Genomic DNA, 14,382 nt, shown 5'->3' with positions numbered 1-14,382 from the left:
TCACATGCTCTTATTTCTACTGCTTTGTGTGTGTGTGTACGTGCGCGTGTGTGTGTGTGTGTGTGCGCAAGAACTTGGAATTAATAAAATTCTTGGCTGGGCGTGGTGGTTCATGCCTGTAATCCCAGCACTTTAGGAGGCCAAGGTGGGAGGTTTGCTTGAGCCCAGGAGTTCAAGACCAGTCTGGGCAACACGGCAAGACCCTGTCTCTATAAAATATAAAAAAACTAGCCAGGTGTGGTGGTAAGCACCTGTAGTCTCAGCTACTTGGGAGGCTGAGGAGGGAGGATCACTTGAGCCTGGGAAGTTGAGGCTGCAGTGAGGCATGATTGAGCCACTGCACTCCAGCCTGGGTAACAGAGTAAGACCTTGTCTCATAAAAATAAAGTAAAATAAAATAATGATTTCTTCTGCTTATGAGGTGGCGGAAGTTCACTCCTGCCCACACCAGCTTGGCATCTTCTTTGCAATAGAGGCCCAACCAGGGAGGCTGCAAACATTAGAATCCAATATGTACTGATAGGTAAGTTTTGAGGCAGATTGAGAAAGCTCTTAAAATTGTCATCAGAATATCTCAGTAGAGGAAGTACAGGGGAAGGAGGCAGCTGCAGCTGGGCCCCATGTCAAGCTCAACACACCTCCACCCACCTGCCAATTTTCCCCTCTCAGAGTGAAGAGCCTCTCCCGGCCAGGTATTTGACTGCTTGGAATTTACTGATTAATTACGGCGCCTACCTCCAATTGGTCTCCTTAGTAACCACGTTAGCAGGGTCCCACTGGAAAAGCTGCTTCTTACTCAATGAGGGCAAACTCTCTTCACATTTTAAAACACTTTTAAGTCAGAACACAATGGATTTTAAAAATAGAGGGACACACACATTTCTTCACAACTTTGCATCAAAATATGGATGGACTTTTGAACTATTGAGGGCAAGTTACACTTTAGTAATCAGCAAGAGCTAGGTTTAAAGGAAGAGCTGGGTGAATACAGTTTCAATGCAAACGGCCAGTGATTGCCTTTGCAAGTATAGGTTTGACTACCAGAGTATCCAGCCTCGTGCTGGGCTAGGTGATGTGAGAATGAAAGATGTCCTTACACTCAAGAAGCCGGCCCAGGGGACAAGTTAGATCAATGAATGGTGACCAGCACAGCATTTGCTATAGTGACTCAGACTATTTGAGAATTAGGGAGCACATGATAAGGTGCTAATTGTGGATCAGACTGGAAGTGAAAGAGAAGTTCAAGAGAGGAGAGTGATGTTCAAGTGATGTTTATCTTATTTTTTGAATGACGTGTTAAGATGCTGAGGACAAATTGCAGGTTCTGAGTGGGCAGGAAAGTGGCCACTGGGCTTTAGTAAAGGCACATAGAAGGATTAGTGGGTGTATTAGTCTGCTTGGACTGTTAGAACCCAGTGCCACAGACCGGGCTTCAACAACAGAAGTGAATTTTCTCACAGTTCTGGAGGCTGGGAGTCTGAAATCAAGGTGTGAGCAAGGTTGATTCCTTCTGCGGCCTCGCTCCTTGGCTTGGAGATGGACATCTTCTCCTTGTGTCCTCACGTGGCTGCCCCTCTGTGTGTATCTGTGTCTTCATTCTCCTCTTCTTTTAGGAACACCAGGCCTATTGGATTAGGGCCCACCCTAATGACTTCCTTTACCCTACATCACCTGTTTAAAGGCCCTGCCCCCAAATGCAGTCATGCTCTGAGGGGCTGGGGTTAAGACTTCAGCATGGGAATCTGGGGGATGGGTGTACAGTTCAGCCCATAACAGGGAGGTAATGAAACTGTGCTCACCACATAATGGGGATACAATCCCAGAAGGGGAACTAAAGGTCACCGCAAGACATGCGTGAATAATATGCACAGGGCATCCCTTCCACCCTCAGCCCTGAACCCAGGAGCTGGAATCCCTGGACACTAAGCTGACAATGTGCCCCAGCGTTGCCATGTCACAATGTCCTGGGAACACCCCATGCATGTCCCACGGCTACACCTTAAGAGCCCCATCAATACGGCTAGAAGCTGTGTCCTGAAACTTGAATGTTAAGATCATAGAAACCTAAAAAATGCCATGCTCAGAATAAGAAGGCATCCAGGTGTCCAGATGTCCAGGCGCCCCAGCATCCAGGCACTTCAGAAGCCTGATCACAATCCCTGAAAAGCTTTGTAGGATGGTGCAATTGATTTGAATGCCATGGAGGGGGTCTGATACCCTTCTGTTTCATAATTTTTCAGAAATAGATGTATGTTCCACGTTGGAGAGCCAACCCCCCTTCGGCTTGGCCCTCTGTTAAATTAGTCACAGGTTTCGTAGGTTAGCTCATTTGCTTTCACAACTCCACTCTTTGTGGGGGTCTCTTGGGGCTCCCTCCAGCCCAGATCTCCCCTTGGATTTTGGTACCATAATTCCAGCGCCTTTGAGATGTTCTCACTCGGATGTCACTTTGATGCTCACAAGGATGTTGTGATATCCCTGTTAGCTAAAACCCCCATCTGCATATTCAGTGTCAGTGATGACATTCTCTCAGCCACTCTATTTTATAATCTGAGCCATCTTTCTTCTCACTCCTTCCCTCATCCTCTGTATTCAGGTGTTACCAAATGTAATCAATTCATCTCTACAGCCATTTGTCACAGTTCCTAGTGTGTGCATGCTCTCTCCCCACTCTATTTCTTCAATCTATCCTATATACTGCAGCCTGCCTAATATTTTTAAAATGGTATTTTCATTTTGCTTCAATACCTTGCTCCAGAATTCTAGTTTAAAGGCAAAGAATGATAGTAGTAGAAGGTAGTGAAACTGAACTCCAAATGCCAGTGGTTGAGTTGAGTCCTGGCTTAGCCCCCACATTGCCGTATGATTTGAGCCAAACCACTCCTGCTACCGGGGCCTTTTTGTAGAGATGGGGTCTCACTATGTTGACCAGGCTGGTCTCAGACTCCTGGCCTCAGTAATCCTCCTGCCTAGGCCTCCCAAAATGTTAAGATTACAGGCATGAGCCACAGCAACCAGCCTTGAGTTCTTATTCTTTAAAATGGGCATAGGAGCCAGGTGCAGTGGCTCACGCCTGTAATCCCAGCACTTTGGGAGGTCAAGGCGGGAGGATCGCTTGAGGCCAGGAGTTTGAAACCAGCCTGGGCAACACAGTGAGACCCTGTCTCTATGAAAACAGAAAAATGATAGGCATAATAATACCTAACAATGGTGGTGTGATAATTTATTCAGTTAATGTAAATAAAGGAGCTTTGAAAACTATAAAGTAGCAGACAAATACAAAATATAATGATTATTCCTCAAGGCCATCTCAAGTACAACTAACTCTTAGGCCTAATTAAAAGGTGGCCTTTTCCTTTTATAAGCTTACAGCATTTTTCTGGATGATATGTCTGGACAACTGTTACTTTCAGATTTGCAGTTTGCATTGCAGAATGCACCTCATACCGTTCTCTGCTTGTACTGTATCTTGCCTCTCTAGAAAAACTGGAAACTGCTGGAGGGAAGCAACTTATATTCTTTCTTATTTCTATGCAACTGAGCACAGTGCCAGCCACACTGAAGTCAGTCAATTTCACATGCATGCACTGGGCACCCAATGCTTGTTGATATGCAGAAGGCACGTGTTAATGGGCAGGGGATTCAATACCATATAATAAAAATTTCTGCATTCAAAGAGCTCACAGTCTGGCTTGGAGGATGAGCTGCAAGAACTAAAAAAGGTACAGATGGCATTTCTAGTGTTAGCAAAAGACACCTGGGTACTTAAGGGAAATGCATCTCCTCCAGCTGGGATGGTGGAAAAGGTTTGGCCGACAGGGGAGATTTGAGCAGCGTCTTGAAGGATGGGCGAGATTGGATAGGCAGAGATGAGGAAAGGGTGAGAACCAGAAGGCCAGGTGAGCTGGCCTGGAGGAGGCTTTGCAGAAGGGAGCAGCAGCCGAGGCTGTAAATGCATGTAGGGTGAGACTGTAAAAGGCCTTGAACAGTGGCCTCAATAGCTTACACTTTACCCAGTGGGGATTAGTAGGGCATTGGGAAGACACTGAATGTTTCTGTGCATGGGGAGTGATGCTATGGCAGTATTTTAGGAGTGGTCATCTAGGGCCGACACTAAATACTTATTTATTGGGGAGAGTGGGAGGGCCTCTATAGGTGTTCATCTGTCTTTATGTGGCTGGTTCTGTATGGATGACTGCAGCCTCAAAAGCCAGCTAGAAATAGACATACAAATGGTCCAACAACTGCACTGAAAGCTTTCTATTTTTTCGGCAAATAGTGTCATGTGAAAATCTCCTAATCCCTAGATGTTTCCTGTTTCTAGATCAGAAAATCTCAAATCTCAAATCTTTCCTTCACTACCACCATCAGAGGCGTGACAGCTTGCCACGGTCTGAATCCGTGCTTAAATGGAAGAGAGTCCCTTCTTTCTGCTTCTCCCCTGTTCCTCATCAGAGTGTTGGTGTAAAGCTGGTGAAATGCCATTTCACAAAACTGTGCTTTTGTTCATGCAAGATGACTATCTTCCCAAAGCTATTTTGTGGTTCTGGAAAAGGAAGATATGAGACAGAATTTTTTTTTTTTTTGAGAAAGAAAATAGTTTTAGTCCTTTGCAAAATTAAATAACGGATCTCTAAGATTTCTAAGTTCAGGTTTTTGGTATTAATTAAAAGACATGGCCAGAACAGCTTGTTGTAACCTTCTCCCTCCCCCATGGCTTCCCCCTACCCTGCCAAGGCTTCTGCTGGCTACATAGAGACGCAGACACAGACACACACACACACACACACACACACACATACACATGTGCACACGCACACACAGCTGGTAGTTCCAGCTCTGTCATCATTACAATCAAAGAGCGTTTACTAAGCATCCACATGAGCTGGCGCTGTTAGAATTATTTGCCAAATGTATCTCGCTGAAACACATGAACACAGCGCCTAAAAAAATCTGAAGCCACACGGTCGGTTAAGATAATGCAATTGTTTCTCTGAGGGTAAGGTATGTGATTAACCTCTGTTGTCTTGTATAACAAACTGAGTGCAAATCCCCAGGAGAGGAACTTTTTCAGAGTGACTGACCGGCACCTGCTGAAACTTTGCTGCGCCTTTCCCTGTGGCTTTGTGCCCCAGTGTTGACGAGGTACCCAGGCCTGGCTCCAGGAGTCCAGGCTCCTATCCTCCTGACAGATAAGGCTAAATGAGCATGGGGCTTCCTCCTGGGGAAACATATCTGTATTCCACACTGCCGCAGGCTTCCCTTGGGGCCACATCCAGGACCTGAATGTTTTATTGAACCATTAATAGTGAATTTTCTGCTTGAATTCCCTGCTGCTTGGAGACAAAAGGCACCCGAGGGCCCTGAGTCAGGGCTCAGAGTTTGGGTGCAAATGTTCTTATTTGCATTCCATAGCTCTGTGCATGTGTATACTCTAAACAAGACCAAGTCACCCCTCCCCCTAAGCTAACTGTACATATTGGTGTTCATTCATTTGACACACATGTGTGGAGGGCTTATTAGTGCCAGGCACCATGCTAGGGGCTGGGCACAAACAAGAATGAGTCTAGATCCCAGCCGAAATGCACCGGAGCCCTCAAAGCTTAAAAACTGCATTTGGTACGAACACAAAGCAGTGCATGTCCCAAATGTGAATAGGCTCTGGAAGGTCTTAAATTAATGAACAATAGACTCAGAAGAGGGTAGTCAAAGGAAGGTAAGATGATCATACCGGGTAAAATAATACAGACGTGGATTGGTGGGAGACAAGAAAGCAAGCATTGATGTGGTGATTTTTTCTCCCCTTCCTTCCTTCCTTCCTTCGTTCCTTCCTCTCTCTCTTTCTCTCTTTCTTTCTTCTCAGAGTTTCACTCTTATTGCCCAGGCTGGAGTACAATGGCACAATCTTAGCTCAATGCAACCTCCACCTCCTGGGTTCAAGTGATTCTCCTGCCTCAGCCTCCCAAGTAGCTGGGATTACAGGCATGCTCCAATATGCCTGGCTAATTTTTTGTATTTAGTAGAGATGGGATTTCACCATGCTGGTCAGGATGGTCTCAAACTCCTGACCTCAGGTGATCCACCCTCCTTGGCCTCCTGAAGTGCTGGGATTACAGGTATGAGCCACCATGCCTGGCCAAGATTTTATGTTCTTATATATATGGTAAAGTAGGGAGAAAAATTTTAAGGTTAGATGAGAGGACCTTACATATCTAGAGTCTTTGCAAGCAATACAATATTTTATACTGAACTATTTGCTGAAAGAATAAACATTCTACCACAAAACAATTGTCCAAATAATTTCCTGAGCTGGAAAGTTTACTTACAGAATAAGAAATGGTATCTTCCCCGCAAAAGAGAGGGTTTTTTTTTTCTCTGATTATACGAGCAATACATGCTCTGTGTAAAAACAATTTCAGACTATACAAAAAACTATAAAAATGAAAGCAATCTCAGCTCACTGCCACCTGCGCCTCCTGGGTTCAAGCGATTCTGTAGTCCCAGCTACTCGGGAGGTTGAGGCAGGAGAATGGCTTGAACCCGGGAGGCGGAGGTTGCAGTGAGCTGAGATCGTGCCACTGCACTCCAGCCTGGGTGACAAAGTAAGACTCCATCTCAAAAAAAAAAAAAAAAAAAAAAAAAAAGGAATCCAATTAAGCTTATATATTACATTTTTTGGTCTTTTACTTTTTTAAATTTTGAGGCAGAGTCTTGCTTGCTGCAGTGCTCAGGCTGGAGTGCAGTAACACTTCTTTTGTTTCTTGACATTGACTTTTTGGAGTGTTCTGGCCAGTTGTCTTTTGGATTGTCCCCATTCTGGATTTGTCTGGTGTTTCTTCATGATTAGATTCATTAGGAGGCAACTGCTGGTGATACTAAATTTGATTAATTAGTCAATACAGTAACTGAACAGTCTTTACATCGTAATGATAATTTTGCCTTTCTAGTCAACGAGAAATCTGTGAGGTGATAACCTTGAGACTGAATATTCTGTTTCTCTATAACTCTTTATCCAATATATTTTTTGATGATTCTTGCTGGAATCAGTGATTATGTTGGGGATTGCACAATGATAATTTTCTATGGCTCCGTCCTCATTTATTAATGGTTTTCTTGTAAAGAAGAGCTTTGCCCCATTTTCCTTCTCTCATTCTTTCTCTTTAGGAGCACTATGGATGTACATATCTTAAAAAAAAAAACACAAGATACCACAAACACTTACTGTAATTCTTTTCTGATGTTCAAATTGCCCCAAATTTGGCCTGTGGCTTCTGTGCTCCGGCATGACTCCATTAGTCTTTGAACACTGTTTTCTGGCACAGTGTGTTCTGGAATTACCTTGCATTTTCTTTGCCCCAAATGTAAAATCAACCAAAAGAGAGAATCTGAATGGCCAGAGGAGAATCTCTGACCATTCACCCTTTATCCCAATGGCAAAAGAGGAGGGTGGGGTAAGGAAAGGGCCCCATAAAACAGATATTCCTGTCTATGTTTGTGTGTGTGGAGCGGGGAGTGGGGGCAGAGGGCAGGTGGAAGGGGAGTCCTTTGAGTGGTGGAAAAATCTGGAAGCCTTAACACCCCAGGACTTCAAGATTGGGACCAGTGTGCCTATTCTAATCCTTTCCTATGTTGTCCTCCTGGGACATATCCATTGCATGTTTCCACGTCACACTTATCTCTGTGTTCATTTGAACCCAGTTTTACCTGTATGAAAATGCTGGTGGGGGCATGACAGTGTTATTTACCACCCTAGAGATGCACAGTCAGATAAACCCTGATAAACTCAGCTAATATGCACTGATCTCCTACTATGTGCCAGGAGAGCTGATTTCACAGACATTATCTCATTTAGGCTTCAAAGCAACTGTGCAGAAGAGGTGTGATTATCCTCATCTGACAAGTGAGGAAATGGGTTTTAGATGAAGTAACATCTCAAGCTTATGTGCTGCTAAGGAGCAGAATCTACACTTGTATTCAGTTCTTCAGACCTCAAATGTGGTACTTTCTCTCCTATTCCTTACAAGCCCGTGTGTGAAAACAACCCAGTTCCCTGATAGAGTCAGTCACCGAATGTGCCCTGATTACTTACTACATGCTCACCACTGTACTAGGCATGTCCAAGGATACATCATTTATTAAGCACTGACTGTGTAATTTATAAATTACCCACTGACTGACTAATTTATAAAGGAAAGAGATTTAATGGACTCACAGTTCCACATGGCCAGGGAGGCCTCACAATCATGGCTGAAGGTGAAAGAGGAGCAAAGTCTCGTCTTACACGGTGGCAGGCAAGAGAGCGTGTGCAGGGGAACCCCCCTTTATAACACCATCAGATATCATGAGAATTACTCACTATCATGAGAACAGCATGAGAAAGACCCGCCCCTGTGATTCAGTTACCTCCCACTGGCTCTCTCCCACAACACGTGGGAATTATGGGGGCTACAATTCAAGATGAGATTTGGGTGGGGACATAGCCAAACCATATCAACTTGTTTAAAGAGTTTTCCAAAAAGGATATTGACTTGGGTGTCAAGATACCTTAACTGACAATTAGATACTTCTACATTGAGCATCTGTGGTGTACTAGGTATGTACATAAGGCATATGCTGTGGCAGGATGCTGTGGCTCATGCCTATAATCCCAGCACTTTGGGAAGTTGAGGTGGGAGAATCACTTGAGGCCAGGAGTTTGAAACCAGCCTGGGCAACAAAGCGAGATCCCTGTCTCTACAAAAAATGAGAAAAGTAGTCAAGTGTGGTGATGTGTGCCTGTAGTCTCTAAGCTACTTGGGAGGCTGAGGTGGGAGGATTGCTTGAGACCAGGAGGTTGAGGCTGCAGTGAGATATGATTGCACTATTACACTCCAGCCCAGGCAACAGAGTGAGACTGTCTCTTAAAAAAAAGTATATGTATTAATCTTCATAACACTCTGTTATGGACTGAACTATGTCTCCCTTAAATTCATATGTTGAAGCCCTAACCCCTAGTGTGACTGTGTTTGGAGTTAGGGCCTTTGAAGAGGCAATTAAGGTAAAAAACAGTCGTATAGGTACACCCTAGTCCATTATGACTGGTGGCATAAAACAAGAACAGAAAGAGACACACACACAGAGGGCAGGCCGTGAGGACACAGCAAGAAGGTGGCTGTCTGCAAGCCCGAGAGAGAGACCGCAGGAGCAACCAAACCTGCTGCCACCTTGATCTTGGACTTCCTGCCTCCTGAACGGTGAGAAAATAAATATCAGTTGTTTAAGCCACCCAGTCTGTAGCATTCTGCTATGGCAGTCCTAGCAAATTCATACTCATCTTTTCAAGAAAGGAAATAGGATCTCGACTTCTCAGATAAAATAGGACATAGTTCAGAGAGGTGAAGACATTTTCCCAAGGTCCCACAGATGGGAAGTGGTGATGACAGAATTCAAACCCAGGTCTGTCTACACTAAAGCTCTGAGCCTTTCCACTGCACTCTCCTTTGATCTAGTTCTGGCACTGGCACGGCCAAGGTCCTGGGTAAATGCCATGAAGGCAGGGATGAGGTCTAATTTGCCTACTATTGTGTCTCCATGGCCAGCCACAGTCCTTGTCAGCACTTGAATGTTTGTTGGATGAATGTCTTTGCCTCAAAGAGCTTTATGATTTGTGTTAGATAAGAAACCAAGCAAGTATTAACCTCTATTAACCTCCATACTGTTTTGGTGGAAGTTCTTAGAATAATAATTCAGAGAAGAGAAAGTTCTGGGTGGACTGGAACAACAAGAGAAAATTTTAGAAGGTAGACAGGACTCTGCCTGGACGTCAGTTCTCAGGACGCCAGGACAAATGGTCTTCACCATTTACCATCCATGTCCAATAGATTATTTATTTACTTTCATATCATAAGTCATCCTGTGAATACTTTACAGAAGTGAGAATAAAAGTATAGTGAAAAACAACTTTACTAAAAATTTTCATGAGAATGCAAACGTAGCCAACCTCTTTGTATCAAGTAAATTTTGAGGCACAAACATAATTAAAAATGAAACACTGCAGTCACGTGCCCTTTTTTTTTGAGACAGAGTTTCACTCTTGTTGCCCAGGCTGGAGTGCAATGGTGCAATCTCAGCTCACTGCAACCTCCACCTCCAGGGTTCAAGTGATTCTCCTGCCTCAGCTTCCCAAGTAGCTGGGAATACAGACATGTGCTACAACGCCTGGATAATTTTTTTTTTTTTTTTTTTGTATTTTTAGTACAGATGGTTTCACCATTTTGGTCAGGCTGGTCTCGAACTCCTGACATCAGGTGATCCACCCGCGTCGGACTTCCAAAGTGCTGGGATTACAGATATGAGCCACTGCACCCAGCACACATGTCTTTTTAACAAAAGGAGATGGTCCAGGTTCTTGCCACAAATTATTGCATGATGAAATCCTTTCTGTTGATTAACAGGGCAAAAATGCTGTATTTCATTTTTGTTCTTAAGAAGACATTTTTTGGCTGGGCATGGTGGCTCACACCTGTAATCCCAGCACTATGGGAGGCTGAGGTGGGCGGATCACGAGGTCAGGAGATCGAGACTACCCTGGCTAACACGGTGAAACCCCGTCTCTACTAAAAATATGAAAAATTAGCCGGGCATGGTGGCGGGCACCTGTAGTCCCAGCTACTTGGGAGGCTGAGGCAGGAGAATGGCGTGAACCTGGGAGGTGGAGCTTGCAGTGAGCCGAGATTGCACCACTGCACTCCAGCGTGGGCAACAGAGCCAGACTCCATCTCAAAAAAAAAAAAGAAAAAAAAAGACATTGTCCACCCATTGACTCTTAAGTTTGAGGACACTTACTTAGGATGGTGTCATCTGAGGCCTGATAGCCTGAGATTTCACTTTAAGGATATATTTTACCATCATTATTCGTGTCTACAGTGCCACTCTCTGTCTCTTTTCATTTCATTTTCTGGTTCATCTAATAATTTGGAGTGTCTTTTTCTGTCCATTTTATTTTCTTTGCCTTTATGGGTGGAAAATGAAAAATTCGGATTTGTCAAGTGTGTTCAATGAAAGCAAAAAGCAGCCTACAAAGATGGTGTCTCCTGCCTTCTTTTGTACTTTCTTGAGAGACGGTGTCATTCTTTGGGTAATAAGAAAATGAAAGGAAGAGTTCGGAGATTCCTCAAAAAAACTAAAAATTGAGTTACCAGATAATCCAGCAATCCCACTGCTGGGTATAAACCCAAAATATAGGAACTCAATATATCAAAGAGGTGACCTCACTCCTATGTTTTTTGCAGTACCATTTACAGTAGCTAAGATTTGGAAGCAACCTGTGTCCATCAACAGATGAATGTATAACGAAAATGTGATACGCGTGCACAATGGAGTGCTATTCAGCCATCAAAAGAATGAGAGCCAGTCATTTGCAACAACATGGATGGAATTGGAAATCATTATGTTAAGTGAAATAAGCCAGGCACAGAAAGACAAACTTCAAATGTTCTTACTTATCTGTGGGACCTAAAAATCAAATCAATTGAACTCATGGACATGGAGAGTAGAAGGATGTTTACCAGAGGCTGGGAAGGGTAATTGGGAGGGAGGTGGGGATGGTTCATGGATACAAAAAAGTTAGAAAGAATGAATAAGACCTATTATTTGATAGCATAATAGGGTGACTATAGTCAATAGTGACTTCATTGTATATTTGAAAATAAAGAATGTAATTGGATTATTTGTAACTCAAAGGATAAATGCTTGAGTGGATGGATAACCCATTCTTCATGACATGCTTATTTCACATTGCATGCCTGTATCAAAACATCTCATGTGCCTCATAAATATTAGGTACTCACAAAAAATTTAAAAAACAATTTGAATTTTTTTTTTTAAAAAAGGAAGGATGATGATTTGCTTCACTATTGCACCATCCTTCTAGGCAATTCCATCATTCTTCAATTTAAAAATTGTTTTCAGGCTGAGCGTGGTGGCTCATGCCAGTAATCCCAGCATTTTGGGAGGCCAAGGTGGGCAGATCACAAGGTCAGGAGGTTGAGACCATCCCTTCTCTACTAAAAAAAAATACAAAAATACAAAAAATTAGCCAGGCATGGTGGCACACGCCTGTAGTCCCAGCTACCTGGGAGGCTGAGGCAGGAAAAATTCCTTGAACCTGGGAGGCGGAGGTTGCAGTGAGCCTAGATCATGCCACTGAACTCCAGCCTGGATGACAGAGTAAGACTCCGTCTCAAAAAAAAAAAAAAAATTATTTTCATCATTTTTGGCATGGTTGGGAGCAATTGTTACTTAACAGTTGGGTTACTTATCAGTTGTTCCCAACCATGCCAAAAAAGATGAAAATAATTTTTAAATGGAAGAATGATGGAATTGTCAGGATAATAATAATTGAATAACAATAATTCCCAGGATAATAAAATAGTAAAGTACCTCAAGATATAAGAAAAATAAGATCAGCTAGATCCTGTAATGCCTCTTATACACATTGCCCTTAGATAAAAAGGATCACAATAGACCCATATGGTAATTGCAAAATAAAATACATTTTATTTAATTAAAAATATGTAAATTCTCTCTTTGTTCTTTGGAAGACCTCTAAGAAGAAAAGGCATAAAACATCAATCTTTATAAAGCGTTAGAGCTTACAAAAAGAAACATAATAGGGAATTGGAAACCATGGGTGAGGATAGACAGGCACTTCCGCTATTGGAGGCAGCATTGGCAAACAAGCACAACAGGGAGAGGCAATACAGGTGTGGGAGTCAGTGAGTAAATCAGATTCACCACTGCTGATGCTTTGTTGGGGAGAGAGGCATCAGGTTGGAGGACCAATGATGGCCGCCTATCAATTTGAGCCATGTGGACGCTATTCTGCAGGCAAGAAACAGTGAATCTGGAGGGTTTTGAGCAGGGTGGCATGAGGCATGCAAACATTTTCTTGGTTGTTTTTGTTTTGTTTTGTTTTTACTAGGATTGTGGAGCTTTATTCCCAAGGAAAAAATACTGCTTTTAACATGTAATTAAAACCATACATAAGAATCTTTTTTTTTTAGTTGCTGTCCATAAGTTTATTGTCTTTATTTGAAAAATCCTCATAGAAAATTGTTTGGTTTAGCTCTCAGCAGCCTGCTCGTAAGCTCTGAGGAAGCTTGCCTTCTTTTGAGCTACCTGATCTTTCTTCTGAGTGAGGGACATTTTGGGATGGTTCCACCTCTTCTTTTTAACTTCTTTCTTGGGCCTCTTTTCATAGACTGGATTCTCTCGTATAGCAGCATGAGCTTTCTTATACGTCTCCCCCATCGTGTCTAGAGTTATGCTGTTTTTTTATGTATTGAGAGAACTGTTTCTCGTAAGCATCTTCATCTTGTTCCATTAAGTAGCGCATGTAATCTGCAACATTCTGGCCCATGATGCGCTTCTGGTGTACTTCTGCATTGCTTTCAGAATCATAACCAGGGAATCGTTTGGTACTGTGAGGGATAGACAAGCTTCTATCCACAGCTCCCTTCAGTGTGCCAAAAACTTTATTGCCAGTGATAGTTCTGGCAAGGCCTGCATCCAAATAGCAGGTAAAGGCACCTGGCTGACCATCAATGCTTTCCACATTGTATTCATCACCAGTCACCTCCATTTGGCAGTCATAGATCTTGTCCATGCCAAACCTATTGAGAAGACTGCAGGCCAGCAGCAGGCCAGTACAATATACTGCAGCATAATTTGTTAGGCCAACCTTCACATCATATTTTGGCAGTTCGCGTGCATATGCCACACAGACTATAATTTCCCCCTCTATACGGGCATAAGCAATCTGATAAATGATATCTCTGTTTGTTACATGAACTATCATCCTGTATTTGGGTGTGCTGTATTTATTTTTATCCTGTATCACCAAGCATTTCTGAGAATAGTAATCAATTTTACCCTCTTGGCGTCTTCTAAATTTCACTTGCTATCTCTTAAAGTAGCCCTTATTCTTAAAAACTTTAACAAACCCCATCCTGCGGAACAGAGACCCGAATCCATGGCTCGACAGAGACCTGCAGGCCCAGCAGCGCTAGGGGGCAAAAAGGGCAAGAATCTTAACATTGAATTCAGATCATTGTGTATTTATTTTCAAGTACTTCAGTAGGGACTACATTCATTAACACGAATTAAAACCCACATGCTGTTTTCAAAGCCTATTAAAACTATATACCTATTAACAAATAAGCTATTTAGTTCAACTCTGTTTCATTGGAAGTTTACACTAACTCCCCAGGTCTTGAATGTTTTAGGTACCACACTGGCTTGCCATTAGGGATTGTGATGAAAAATACCAGATGACTCAGTCTGGGAAGGGGAAGTTGAAGAGTGAACGTGATCATAATCTCTAAAATGGTAAGAGCAGTGGAT

At 43.0% G+C, this 14,382-nt stretch overlaps 1 pseudogene; it reads right to left on the bottom strand.

Annotated features, from left to right (window-relative positions):
* Window positions 1–13,101: 13,101 nt before the first annotated feature.
* On the bottom strand, window positions 13,102–13,996 carry LOC101143024 (large ribosomal subunit protein uL18-like; annotated as a pseudogene).
* Window positions 13,997–14,382: the final 386 nt, after the last annotated feature.

The sequence above is a fragment of the Gorilla gorilla genome, chromosome 7 (assembly GCF_029281585.2).
Source record: "Gorilla gorilla gorilla isolate KB3781 chromosome 7, NHGRI_mGorGor1-v2.1_pri, whole genome shotgun sequence".
Lineage (NCBI taxonomy): Eukaryota > Metazoa > Chordata > Mammalia > Primates > Hominidae > Gorilla > Gorilla gorilla.
This window is presented reverse-complemented; position numbering and strand designations above follow the sequence as displayed.